The 12,119-nt window shown below is 38.7% G+C and overlaps 39 pseudogenes; all 39 read right to left on the minus strand.

The window, feature by feature from the left end:
• Positions 1-150: 150 nt before the first annotated feature.
• On the minus strand, positions 151-269 carry LOC140567242 (5S ribosomal RNA; annotated as a pseudogene).
• A 185-nt stretch (positions 270-454) lies between these two features.
• Positions 455-573, minus strand: LOC140566941 (5S ribosomal RNA; annotated as a pseudogene).
• A 222-nt stretch (positions 574-795) lies between these two features.
• LOC140573434 (5S ribosomal RNA) lies at positions 796-914 on the minus strand (annotated as a pseudogene).
• Positions 915-1,099: 185 nt separating this feature from the next.
• LOC140568727 (5S ribosomal RNA) lies at positions 1,100-1,218 on the minus strand (annotated as a pseudogene).
• A 185-nt stretch (positions 1,219-1,403) lies between these two features.
• Positions 1,404-1,522, minus strand: LOC140567044 (5S ribosomal RNA; annotated as a pseudogene).
• A 185-nt stretch (positions 1,523-1,707) lies between these two features.
• Positions 1,708-1,826, minus strand: LOC140573146 (5S ribosomal RNA; annotated as a pseudogene).
• Positions 1,827-2,048: 222 nt separating this feature from the next.
• On the minus strand, positions 2,049-2,167 carry LOC140568728 (5S ribosomal RNA; annotated as a pseudogene).
• A 222-nt stretch (positions 2,168-2,389) lies between these two features.
• On the minus strand, positions 2,390-2,508 carry LOC140566122 (5S ribosomal RNA; annotated as a pseudogene).
• A 222-nt stretch (positions 2,509-2,730) lies between these two features.
• LOC140573435 (5S ribosomal RNA) lies at positions 2,731-2,849 on the minus strand (annotated as a pseudogene).
• Positions 2,850-3,034: 185 nt separating this feature from the next.
• On the minus strand, positions 3,035-3,153 carry LOC140568730 (5S ribosomal RNA; annotated as a pseudogene).
• Positions 3,154-3,338: 185 nt separating this feature from the next.
• LOC140567528 (5S ribosomal RNA) lies at positions 3,339-3,457 on the minus strand (annotated as a pseudogene).
• A 185-nt stretch (positions 3,458-3,642) lies between these two features.
• Positions 3,643-3,761, minus strand: LOC140572506 (5S ribosomal RNA; annotated as a pseudogene).
• Positions 3,762-3,983: 222 nt separating this feature from the next.
• On the minus strand, positions 3,984-4,102 carry LOC140572507 (5S ribosomal RNA; annotated as a pseudogene).
• A 186-nt stretch (positions 4,103-4,288) lies between these two features.
• LOC140573072 (5S ribosomal RNA) lies at positions 4,289-4,407 on the minus strand (annotated as a pseudogene).
• Positions 4,408-4,592: 185 nt separating this feature from the next.
• On the minus strand, positions 4,593-4,711 carry LOC140569946 (5S ribosomal RNA; annotated as a pseudogene).
• Positions 4,712-4,896: 185 nt separating this feature from the next.
• LOC140568731 (5S ribosomal RNA) lies at positions 4,897-5,015 on the minus strand (annotated as a pseudogene).
• A 185-nt stretch (positions 5,016-5,200) lies between these two features.
• LOC140570945 (5S ribosomal RNA) lies at positions 5,201-5,319 on the minus strand (annotated as a pseudogene).
• A 185-nt stretch (positions 5,320-5,504) lies between these two features.
• LOC140566314 (5S ribosomal RNA) lies at positions 5,505-5,623 on the minus strand (annotated as a pseudogene).
• A 185-nt stretch (positions 5,624-5,808) lies between these two features.
• Positions 5,809-5,927, minus strand: LOC140568732 (5S ribosomal RNA; annotated as a pseudogene).
• Positions 5,928-6,112: 185 nt separating this feature from the next.
• LOC140568733 (5S ribosomal RNA) lies at positions 6,113-6,231 on the minus strand (annotated as a pseudogene).
• A 185-nt stretch (positions 6,232-6,416) lies between these two features.
• Positions 6,417-6,535, minus strand: LOC140566315 (5S ribosomal RNA; annotated as a pseudogene).
• A 185-nt stretch (positions 6,536-6,720) lies between these two features.
• LOC140568734 (5S ribosomal RNA) lies at positions 6,721-6,839 on the minus strand (annotated as a pseudogene).
• A 185-nt stretch (positions 6,840-7,024) lies between these two features.
• LOC140568735 (5S ribosomal RNA) lies at positions 7,025-7,143 on the minus strand (annotated as a pseudogene).
• Positions 7,144-7,365: 222 nt separating this feature from the next.
• On the minus strand, positions 7,366-7,484 carry LOC140571840 (5S ribosomal RNA; annotated as a pseudogene).
• Positions 7,485-7,670: 186 nt separating this feature from the next.
• Positions 7,671-7,789, minus strand: LOC140572282 (5S ribosomal RNA; annotated as a pseudogene).
• Positions 7,790-7,974: 185 nt separating this feature from the next.
• On the minus strand, positions 7,975-8,093 carry LOC140568575 (5S ribosomal RNA; annotated as a pseudogene).
• Positions 8,094-8,278: 185 nt separating this feature from the next.
• On the minus strand, positions 8,279-8,397 carry LOC140568736 (5S ribosomal RNA; annotated as a pseudogene).
• A 185-nt stretch (positions 8,398-8,582) lies between these two features.
• Positions 8,583-8,701, minus strand: LOC140568738 (5S ribosomal RNA; annotated as a pseudogene).
• A 185-nt stretch (positions 8,702-8,886) lies between these two features.
• Positions 8,887-9,005, minus strand: LOC140570566 (5S ribosomal RNA; annotated as a pseudogene).
• A 222-nt stretch (positions 9,006-9,227) lies between these two features.
• LOC140570297 (5S ribosomal RNA) lies at positions 9,228-9,346 on the minus strand (annotated as a pseudogene).
• Positions 9,347-9,531: 185 nt separating this feature from the next.
• Positions 9,532-9,650, minus strand: LOC140570370 (5S ribosomal RNA; annotated as a pseudogene).
• A 185-nt stretch (positions 9,651-9,835) lies between these two features.
• On the minus strand, positions 9,836-9,954 carry LOC140571857 (5S ribosomal RNA; annotated as a pseudogene).
• Positions 9,955-10,139: 185 nt separating this feature from the next.
• LOC140570208 (5S ribosomal RNA) lies at positions 10,140-10,258 on the minus strand (annotated as a pseudogene).
• A 185-nt stretch (positions 10,259-10,443) lies between these two features.
• Positions 10,444-10,562, minus strand: LOC140568739 (5S ribosomal RNA; annotated as a pseudogene).
• A 222-nt stretch (positions 10,563-10,784) lies between these two features.
• Positions 10,785-10,903, minus strand: LOC140572164 (5S ribosomal RNA; annotated as a pseudogene).
• Positions 10,904-11,088: 185 nt separating this feature from the next.
• LOC140568771 (5S ribosomal RNA) lies at positions 11,089-11,207 on the minus strand (annotated as a pseudogene).
• Positions 11,208-11,392: 185 nt separating this feature from the next.
• Positions 11,393-11,511, minus strand: LOC140568740 (5S ribosomal RNA; annotated as a pseudogene).
• A 185-nt stretch (positions 11,512-11,696) lies between these two features.
• LOC140572101 (5S ribosomal RNA) lies at positions 11,697-11,815 on the minus strand (annotated as a pseudogene).
• Positions 11,816-12,000: 185 nt separating this feature from the next.
• LOC140570210 (5S ribosomal RNA) lies at positions 12,001-12,119 on the minus strand (annotated as a pseudogene).

Below are 12,119 nucleotides of genomic sequence, written 5' to 3' on the forward strand. Positions count from 1 at the left end.
TAGCTAAGACCATATTTGTTCAAAACCAAGCAAAAGCATTCCATTTCAACACATCAACATTTACAACACAAAAGAGTTTCAACTACAAATTTGTGCAAAAGATGTAAATAACATGGAAATGTAAGCTTTAATTGTTTGCAGGATTGGAAAAGCTTACAACACCTGGTATTCCCAGACATTCCCCCATTCAAGTACTAACCAGGCCCAACCCTAGGTAGCTTCTGAAATCAGACGAGATCAGGCATTCTAAGGGTGGAATGGCCGTAAGCAAAAGAACTTTGCAAACTAGAGGACTCAAATTTCATAGCTAAGACCATATTTGTTCAAAACCAAGCAAAAGCATTCCATTTCAACACATCAACATTTACAACACAAAAGAGTTTCAACTACAAATTTGTGCAAAAGATGTAAATAACATGGAAAAGTAAGCTTTAATTGTTTGCAGGATTGGAAAAGCTTACAACACCTGATATTCCCAGACAGTCTCCCATTCAAGTACTAACCAGGCCCAACCCTAGGTAGCTTCTGAGATCAGACGAGATGAGGCATTCTAAGGGTGGAATGGCCGTAAGCAGAAGCACCTTGCAAACTAGAGGATTCAAATTTCATAGCTAAGACCATATTTGTTCAAAACCAAGCAAAAGCATTCCATTTCAACACATCAACATTTACAACACAAAGCATTCCATTTCAACACATCAACATTTACAACACAAAAGAGTTTCAACTACAAATTTGTGCAAAAGATGTAAATAACATGGAAATGTAAGCTTTAATTGTTTGCAGGATTGGAAAAGCTTACAACACCTGGTATTCCCAGACATTCCCCCATTCAAGTACTAACCAGGCCCAACCCTAGGTAGCTTCTGAGATCAGACGAGATCAGGCATTCTAAGGGTGGAATGGCCGTAAGCAAAAGAACTTTGCAAACTAGAGGACTCAAATTTCATAGCTAAGACCATATTTGTTCAAAACCAAGCAAAAGCATTCCATTTCAACACATCAACATTTACAACACAAAAGAGTTTCAACTACAAATTTGTGCAAAAGATGTAAATAACATGGAAATGTAAGCTTTAATTGTTTGCAGGATTGGAAAAGCTTACAACACCTGGTATTCCCAGACAGTCTCCCATTCAAGTACTAACCAGGCCCAACCCTAGGTAGCTTCTGAGATCAGACGAGATCAGGCATTCTAAGGGTGGAATGGCCGTAAGCAGAAGCACCTTGCAAACTAGAGGATTCAAATTTCATAGCTAAGACCATATTTGTTCAAAACCAAGCAAAAACATTCCATTTCAACACATCAACATTTACAACACAAAAGAGTTTCAACTACAAATTTGTGCAAAAGATGTAAAAAACATGGAAATGTAAGCTTTAATTGTTTGCAGGATTGGAAAAGCTTACAACACCTGGTATTCCAAGACAGTCTCCCATTCAAGTACTAACCAGGCCCAACCCTAGGTAGCTTCTTAGATCAGACGAGATCAGGCATTCTAAGGGTGGAATGGCCGTAAGCAGAAGCACCTTGCAAACTAGAGGATTCAAATTTCATAGCTAAGACCATATTTGTTCAAAACCAAGCAAAAGCATTCCATTTCAACACATCAACATTTACAACACAAAAGAGTTTCAACTACAAATTTGTGCAAAAGATGTAAATAACATGGAAATGTAAGCTTTAATTGTTTGCAGGATTGGAAAAGCTTACAACACCTGGTATTCCCAGACAGTCTCCCATTCAAGTACTAACCAGGCCCAACCCTAGGTAGCTTCTGAGATCAGACGAAATCAGGCATTCTAAGGGTGGAACGGCCGTAAGCAGAAGCACCTTGCAAACTAGAGGATTCAAATTTCATAGCTAAGACCATATTTGTTCAAAACCAAGCAAAAGCATTCCATTTCAACACATCAACATTTACAACACAAAGCATTCCATTTCAACACATCAACATTTACAACACAAAAGAGTTTCATCTACAAATTTGTGCAAAAGGTGTAAATTACATGGAAATGTAAGCTTTAATTGTTTGCAGGATTGGAAAAGCTTACAACACCTGGTATTCCCAGACAGTCTCCCATTCAAGTACTAACCAGGCCCAACCCTAGGTAGCTTCTGAGATCAGACGAGATCAGGCATTCTAAGGGTGGAATGGCCGTAAGCAGAAGCACCTTCCAAACTAGAGGATTCAAATTTCATAGCTAAGACCATATTTGTTCAAAACCAAGCAAAAGCATTCCATTTCAACACATCAACATTTACAACACAAAGCATTCCATTTCAACACATCAACATTTACAACACAAAAGAGTTTCAACTACAAATTTGTGCAAAAGATGTAAATAACATGGAAATGTAAGCTTTAATTGTTTGCAGGATTGGAAAAGCTTACAACACCTGATATTCCCAGACAGTCTCCCATGCAAGTACTAACCAGGCCCAACCCTAGGTAGCTTCTGAGATCAGACGAGATCAGGCATTCTAAGGATGGAATGGCCGCAAGCAGAAGCACCTTGCAAACTAGAGGATTCAAATTTCATAGCTAAGACCATATTTGTTCAAAACCAAGCAAAAACATTCCATTTCAACACATCAACATTTACAACACAAAGCATTCCATTTCAACACATCAACATTTACAACACAAAAGAGTTTCAACTACAAATTTGTGCAAAAGATGTAAATAACATGGAAATGTAAGCTTTAATTGTTTGCAGGATTGGAAAAGCTTACAACACCTGGTATTCCCAGACATTCCCCCATTCAAGTACTAACCAGGCCCAACCCTAGGTAGCTTCTGAGATCAGACGAGATCAGGCATTCTAAGGGTGGAATGGCCGTAAGCAAAAGAACTTTGCAAACTAGAGGACTCAAATTTCATAGCTAAGACCATATTTGTTCAAAACCAAGCAAAAGCATTCCATTTCAACACATCAACATTTACAACACAAAAGAGTTTCAACTACAAATTTGTGCTAAAGATGTAAATAACATGGAAATGTAAGCTTTAATTGTTTGCAGGATTGGAAAAGCTTACAACACCTGGTATTCCCAGACAGTCTCCCATTCAAGTACTAACCAGGCCCAACCCTAGGTAGCTTCTGAGATCAGACGAGATCAGGCATTCTAAGGGTGGAATGGCCGTAAGCAGAAGCACCTTGCAAACTAGAGGATTCAAATTTCATAGCTAAGACCATATTTGTTCAAAACCAAGCAAAAACATTCCATTTCAACACATCAACATTTACAACACAAAAGAGTTTCAACTACAAATTTGTGTAAAAGATGTAAATAACATGGAAATGTAAGCTTTACTTGTTTGCAGGATTGGAAAAGCTTACAACACCTGATATTCCCAGACAGTCTCCCATTCAAGTACTAACCAGGCCCAACCATAGGTAGCTTCTGAGATCAGACGAGATCAGGCATTCTAAGGGTGGAATGGCCTTAAGCAGAAGCACCTTGCAAACTAGAGGATTCAAATTTCATAGCTAAGACCATATTTGTTCAAAACCAAGCAAAAGCATTCCATTTCAACACATCAACATTTACAACACAAAAGAGTTTCAACTACAAATTTGTGCAAAAGATGTAAATAACATGGAAATGTAAGCTTTAATTGTTTGCAGGATTGGAAAAGCTTACAAAACCTGGTATTCCCAGACAGTCTCCCATTCAAGTACTAACCAGGCCCAACCCTAGGTAGCTTCTGAGATCAGACGAGATCAGGCATTCTAAGGGTGGAATGGCCGTAAGCAGAAGCACCTTGCAAACTAGAGGATTCAAATTTCATAGCTAAGACCATATTTGTTCAAAACCAAGCAAAAGCATTCCATTTCAACACATCAACATTTACAACACAAAGCATTCCATTTCAACACATCAACATTTACAACACAAAAGAGTTTCATCTACAAATTTGTGCAAAAGATGTAAATAACATGGAAATGTAAGCTTTAATTGTTTGCAGGATTGGAAAAGCTTACAAAACCTGGTATTCCCAGACAGTCTCCCATTCAAGTACTAACCAGGCCCAACCCTAGGTAGCTTCTGAGATCAGACGAGATCAGGCATTCTAAGGGTGGAATGGCCGTAAGCAGAAGCACCTTGCAAACCTAGAGGATTCAAATTTCATAGCTAAGACCATATTTGTTCAAAACCAAGCAAAAGCATTCCATTTCAACACATCAACATTTACAACACAAAAGAGTTTCAACTACAAATTTGTGCAAAAGATGTAAATAACATGGAAATGTAAGCTTTAATTGTTTGCAGGATTGGAAAAGCTTACAACACCTGGTATTCCAAGACAGTCTCCCATTCAAGTACTAACCAGGCCCAACCATAGGTAGCTTCTGAGATCAGACGAGATCAGGAATTCTAAAGGTGGAATGGCCGTAAGCAGAAGCACCTTGCAAACTAGAGGATTCAAATTTCATGGCTAAGACCATATTTGTTCAAAACCAAGCAAAAGCATTCCATTTCAACACATCAACATTTACAACACAAAAGAGTTTCAACTACAAATTTGTGCAAAAGATGTAAATAACATGGAAATGTAAGCTTTAATTGGTTGCAGGATTGGAAAAGCTTACAACACCTGGTATTCCCAGACAGTCTCCCATTCAAGTACTAACCAGGCCCAACCCTAGGTAGCTTCTGAGATCAGACGAGATCAGGAATTCTAAGGGTGGAATGGCCGTAAGCAGAAGCATCTTGCAAACTAGAGGATTCAAATTTCATGGCTAAGACCATATTTGTTCAAAACCAAGCAAAAGCATTCCATTTCAACACATCAACATTTACAACACAAAAGAGTTTCAACTACAAATTTGTGCAAAAGATGTAAATAACATGGAAATGTAAGCTTTAATTGTTTGCAGGATTGGAAAAGCTTACAACACCTGGTATTCCCAGACAGTCTCCCATTCAAGTACTAACCAGGCCCAACCCTAGGTAGCTTCTGAGATCAGACGAGATCAGGCATTCTAAGGGTGGAATGGCCGTAAGCAGAAGCACCTTGCAAACTAGAGGATTCAAATTTCATAGCTAAGACCATATTTGTTCAAAACCAAGCAAAAGCATTCCATTTCAACACATCAACATTTACAACACAAAAGAGTTTCAACTACAAATTTGTGCAAAAGATGTAAATAACATGGAAATGTAAGCTTTAATTGTTTGCAGGATTGGAAAAGCTTACAACACCTGGTATTCCCAGACAGTCTCCCATTCAAGTACTAACCAGGCCCAACCCTAGGTAGCTTCTGAGATCAGACGAGATCAGGCATTCTAAGAGTGGAATGGCCGTAAGCAGAAGCACCTTGCAAACTAGAGGATTCAAATTTCATAGCTAAGACCATATTTGTTCAAAACCAAGCAAAAGCATTCCATTTCAACACATCAACATTTACAACACAAAAGAGTTTCAACTACAAATTTGTGCAAAAGATGTAAATAACATGGAAATGTAAGCTTTAATTGTTTGCAGGATTGGAAAAGCTTACAACACCTGATATTCCCAGACAGTCTCCCATTCAAGTACTAACCAGGCCCAACCCTAGGTAGCTTCTGAGATCAGACGAGATCAGGCATTCTAAGGGTGGAATGGCCTTAAGCAGAAGCACCTTGCAAACTAGAGGATTCAAATTTCATAGCTAAGACCATATTTGTTCAAAACCAAGCAAAAGCATTCCATTTCAACACATCAACATTTACAACACAAAAGAGTTTCAACTACAAATTTGTGCAAAAGATGTAAATAACATGGAAATGTAAGCTTTAATTGTTTGCAGGATTGGAAAAGCTTACAACACCTGGTATTCCCAGACAGTCTCCCATTCAAGTACTAACCAGGCCCAACCCTAGGTAGCTTCTGAGATCAGACGAGATCAGGCATTCTAAGGGTGGAATGGCCGTAAGCAGAAGCACCTTGCAAACTAGAGGATTCAAATTTCATAGCTAAGACCATATTTGTTCAAAACCAAGCAAAAACATTCCATTTCAACACATCAACATTTACAACACAAAAGAGTTTCAACTACAAATTTGTGCAAAAGATGTAAAAAACATGGAAATGTAAGCTTTAATTGTTTGCAGGATTGGAAAAGCTTACAACACCTGGTATTCCCAGACAGTCTCCCATTCAAGTACTAACCAGGCCCAACCCTAGGTAGCTTCTGAGATCAGACGAGATCAGGCATTCTAAGGGTGGAATGGCCGTAAGCAAAAGCACCTTGCAAACTAGAGGATTCAAATTTCATAGCTAAGACCATATTTGTTCAAAACCAAGCAAAAGCATTCCATTTCAACACATCAACATTTACAACACAAAAGAGTTTCAACTACAAATTTGTGCAAAAGATGTAAATAACATGGAAATGTAAGCTTTAATTGTTTGCAGGATTGGAAAAGCTTACAACACCTGATATTCCCAGACAGTCTCCCATTCAAGTACTAACCAGGCCCAACCCTAGGTAGCTTCTGAGATCAGACGAGATCAGGCATTCTAAGGGTGGAATGGCCTTAAGCAGAAGCACCTTGCAAACTAGAGGATTCAAATTTCATAGCTAAGACCATATTTGTTCAAAACCAAGCAAAAGCATTCCATTTCAACATATCAACATTTACAACACAAAAGAGTTTCAACTACAAATTTGTGCAAAAGATGTAAATAACATGGAAATGTAAGCTTTAATTGTTTGCAGGATTGGAAAAGCTTACAACACCTGGTATTCCCAGACAGTCTCCCATTCAAGTACTAACCAGGCCCAACCCTAGGTAGCTTCTGAGATCAGACGAGATCAGGCATTCTAAGGGTGGAATGGCCGTAAGCAGAAGCACCTTGCAAACTAGAGGATTCAAATTTCATAGCTAAGACCATATTTGTTCAAAACCAAGCAAAAGCATTCCATTTCAACACATCAACATTTACAACACAAAAGAGTTTCAACTACAAATTTGTGCAAAAGATGTAAATAACATGGAAATGTAAGCTTTAATTGTTTGCAGGATTGGAAAAGCTTACAACACCTGGTATTCCCAGACAGTCTCCCATTCAAGTACTAACCAGGCCCAACCCTAGGTAGCTTCTGAGATCAGACGAGATCAGGCATTCTAAGGGTGGAATGGCCGTAAGCAGAAGCACCTTGCAAACTAGAGGATTCAAATTTCATAGCTAAGATCATATTTGTTCAAAACCAAGCAAAAGCATTCCATTTCAACACATCAACATTTACAACACAAAGCATTCCATTTCAACACATCAACATTTACAACACAAAAGAGTTTCAACTACAAATTTGTGCAAAAGATGTAAATAACATGGAAATGTAAGCTTTAATTGTTTGCAGGATTGGAAAAGCTTACAACACCTGGTATTCCCAGACAGTCTCCCATTCAAGTACTAACCAGGCCCAACCCTAGGTAGCTTCTGAGATCAGACGAGATCAGGCATTCTAAGGGTGGAATGGCCGTAGGCAGAAGCACCTTGCAAACCTAGAGGATTCAAATTTCATAGCTAAGACCATATTTGTTCAAAACCAAGCAAAAGCATTCCATTTCAACACATCAACATTTACAACACAAAAGAGTTTCAACTACAAATTTGTGCAAAAGATGTAAATAACATGGAAATGTAAGCTTTAATTGTTTGCAGGATTGGAAAAGCTTACAACACCTGGTATTCCCAGACAGTCTCCCATTCAAGTAGTAACCAGGCCCAACCCTAGGTAGCTTCTGAGATCAGACGAGATCAGGCATTCTAAGGGTGGAATGGCCGTAAGCAGAAGCACCTTGCAAACTAGATGATTCAAATTTCATAGCTAAGACCATATTTGTTCAAAACCAAGCAAAAGCATTCCATTTCAACACATCAACATTTACAACACAAAAGAGTTTCAACTACAAATTTGTGCAAAAGATGTAAATAACATGGAAATGTAAGCTTTAATTGTTTGCAGGATTGGAAAAGCTTACAACACCTGGTATTCCCAGACAGTCTCCCATTCAAGTACTAACCAGGCCCAACCCTAGATAGCTTCTGAGATCAGACGAGATCAGGCATTCTAAGGGTGGAATGGCCGTAAGCAGAAGCACCTTGCAAACTAGAGGATTCAAATTTCATAGCTAAGACCATATTTGTTCAAAACCAAGCAAAAGCATTCCATTTCAACACATCAACATTTACAACACAAAAGAGTTTCAACTACAAATTTGTGCAAAAGATGTAAATAACATGGAAATGTAAGCTTTAATTGTTTGCAGGATTGGAAAAGCTTACAACACCTGGTATTCCCAGACAGTCTCCCATTCAAGTACTAACCAGGCCCAACCCTAGGTAGCTTCTGAGATCAGACGAGATCAGGCATTCTAAGGGTGGAATGGCCGTAAGCAGAAGCACCTTGCAAACTAGAGGATTCAAATTTCATAGCTAAGACCATATTTGTTCAAAACCAAGCAAAAGCATTCCATTTCAACACATCAACATTTACAACACAAAAGAGTTTCAACTACAAATTTGTGCAAAAGATGTAAATAACATGGAAATGTAAGCTTTAATTGTTTGCAGGATTGGAAAAGCTTACAACACCTGGTATTCCCAGACAGTCTCCCATTCAAGTACTAACCAGGCCCAACCCTAGGTAGCTTCTGAGATCAGACGAGATCAGGCATTCTAAGGGTGGAATGGCCGTAAGCAGAAGCACCTTGCAAACTAGAGGATTCAAATTTCATAGCTAAGACCATATTTGTTCAAAACCAAGCAAAAGCATTCCATTTCAACACATCAACATTTACAACACAAAAGAGTTTCAACTACAAATTTGTGCAAAAGATGTAAATAACATGGAAATGTAAGCTTTAATTGTTTGCAGGATTGGAAAAGCTTACAACACCTGATATTCCCAGACAGTCTCCCATTCAAGTACTAACCAGGCCCAACCCTAGGTAGCTTCTGAGATCAGACGAGATCAGGCATTCTAAGGGTGGAATGGCCGTAAGCAGAAGCACCTTGCAAACTAGAGGATTCAAATTTCATAGCTAAGACCATATTTGTTCAAAACCAAGCAAAAGCATTCCATTTCAACACATCAACATTTACAACACAAAGCATTCCATTTCAACACATCAACATTTACAACACAAAAGAGTTTCAACTACAAATTTGTGCAAAAGATGTAAATAACATGGAAATGTAAGCTTTAATTGTTTGCAGGATTGGAAAAGCTTACAACACCTGATATTCCCAGACAGTCTCCCATTCAAGTACTAACCAGGCCCAACCCTAGGTAGCTTCTGAGATCAGACGAGATCAGGAACTCTAAGGGTGGAATGGCCGTAAGCAGAAGCACCTTGCAAACTAGAGGATTCAAATTTCATAGCTAAGACCATATTTGTTCAAAACCAAGCAAAAGCATTCCATTTCAACACATCAACATTTACAACACAAAAGAGTTTCAACTACAAATTTGTGCAAAAGATGTAAATAACATGGAAATGTAAGCTTTAATTGTTTGCAGGATTGGAAAAGCTTACAACACCTGATATTCCCAGACAGTCTCCCTTTCAAGTACTAACCAGGCCCAACCCTAGGTAGCTTCTGAGATCAGACGAGATCAGGTATTCTAAGGGTGGAATGGTCGTAAGCAGAACTAACTTGCGAACTAGAGGATTCAAATTTCATAGCTAAGACCATATTTGTTCAAAACCAAGCAAAAGCATTCCATTTCAACACATCAACATTTACAACACAAAAGAGTTTCAACTACAAATTTGTGCAAAAGATGTAAATAACATGGAAATGTAAGCTTTAATTGTTTGCAGGATTGGAAAAGCTTACAACACCTGGTATTCCCAGACAGTCTCCCATTCAAGTACTAACCAGGCCCAACCCTAGGTAGCTTCTGAGATCAGACGAGATCAGGTATTCTAAGGGTGGAATGGTCGTAAGCAGAACTACCTTGCGAACTAGAGGATTCAAATTTCATAGCTAAGACCATATTTGTTCAAAACCAAGCAAAAGCATTCCATTTCAACACATCAACATTTACAACACAAAAGAGTTTCAACTACAAATTTGTGCAAAAGATGTAAATAACATGGAAATGTAAGCTTTAATTGTTTGCAGGATTGGAAAAGCTTACAACACCTGGTATTCCCAGACAGTCTCCCATTCAAGTACTAACCAGGCCCAACCCTAGGTAGCTTCTGAGATCAGACGAGATCAGGCATTCTGAGGGTGGAATGGCCGTAAGCAGAAGCACCTAGCAAACTAGAGGATTCAAATTTCATAGCTAAGACCATATTTGTTCAAAACCAAGCAAAAGCATTCCATTTCAACACATCAACATTTACAACACAAAAGAGTTTCAACTACAAATTTGTGCAAAAGATGTAAAAAACATGGAAATGTAAGCTTTAATTGTTTGCAGGATTGGAAAAGCTTACAACACCTGGTATTCCCAGACAGTCTCCCATTCAAGTACTAACCAGGCCCAACCCTAGGTAGCTTCTGAGATCAGACGAGATCAGGCATTCTAAGGGTGGAATGGCCGTAAGCAGAAGCACCTTGCAAACTAGAGGATTCAAATTTCATAGCTAAGACCATATTTGTTCAAAACCAAGCAAAAGCATTCCATTTCAACACATCAACATTTACAACACAAAGCATTCCATTTCAACACATCAACATTTACAACACAAAAGAGTTTCAACTACAAATTTGTGCAAAAGATGTAAATAACATGGAAATGTAAGCTTTAATTGTTTGCAGGATTGGAAAAGCTTACAACACCTGGTATTCCCAGACAGTCTCCCATTCAAGTACTAACCAGGCCCAACCCTAGGTAGCTTCTGAGATCAGACAAGATCAGGCATTCTAAGGGTGGAATGGCCGTAAGCAGAAGCACCTTGCAAACTAGAGGATTCAAATTTCATAGCTAAGACCATATTTGTTCAAAACCAAGCAAAAGCATTCCATTTCAACACATCAACATTTACAACACAAAAGAGTTTCAACTACAAATTTGTGCAAAAGATGTAAATAACATGGAAATGTAAGCTTTAATTGTTTGCAGGATTGGAAAAGCTTACAACACCTGGTATTCCCAGACAGTCTCCCATTCAAGTACTAACCAGGCCCAACCCTTGGTAGCTTCTGAGATCAGACGAGATCAGGCATTCTAAGGGTGGAATGGCCGTAAGCGGAAGCACCTTGCAAACTAGAGGATTCAAATTTCATAGCTAAGACCATATTTGTTCAAAACCAAGCAAAAGCATTCCATTTCAACACATCAACATTTACAACACAAAAGAGTTTCAACTACAAATTTGTGCAAAAGATGTAAATAACATGGAAATGTAAGCTTTAATTGTTTGCAGGATTGGAAAAGCTTACAACACCTGGTATTCCCAGACAGTCTCCCATTCAAGTACTAACCAGGCCCAACCCTAGGTAGCTTCTGAGATCAGACGAGATCAGGCATTCTAAGGGTGGAATGGCCGTAAGCAGAAGCACCTTGCAAACTAGAGGATTCAAATTTCATAGCTAAGACCATATTTGTTCAAAACCAAGCAAAAGCATTCCATTTCAACACATCAACATTTACAACACAAAAGAGTTTCAACTACAAATTTGTGCAAAAGATGTAAATAACATGGAAATGTAAGCTTTAATTGTTTGCAGGATTGGAAAAGCTTACAACACCTGATATTCCCAGACAGTCTCCCATTCAAGTACTAACCAGGCCCAACCCTAGGTAGCTTCTGAGATCAGACGAGATCAGGTATTCTAAGGGTGGAATGGTCGTAAGCAGAACTACCTTGCGAACTAGAGGATTCAAATTTCATAGCTAAGACCATATTTGTTCAAAACCAAGCAAAAGCATTCCATTTCAACACATCAACATTTACAACACAAAAGAGTTTCAACTACAAATTTGTGCAAAAGATGTAAATAACATGGAAATGTAAGCTTTAATTGTTTGCAGGATTGGAAAAGCTTACAACACCTGGTATTCCCAGACAGTCTCCCATTCAAGTACTAACCAGGCCCAACCCTAGGTAGCTTCTGAGATCAGACGAGATCAGGCATTCTGAGGGTGGAATGGCCGTAAGC

Source organism: Salminus brasiliensis, chromosome 11 (genome assembly GCF_030463535.1).
Source record: "Salminus brasiliensis chromosome 11, fSalBra1.hap2, whole genome shotgun sequence".
Taxonomy (NCBI): Eukaryota; Metazoa; Chordata; class Actinopteri; order Characiformes; family Bryconidae; genus Salminus; species Salminus brasiliensis.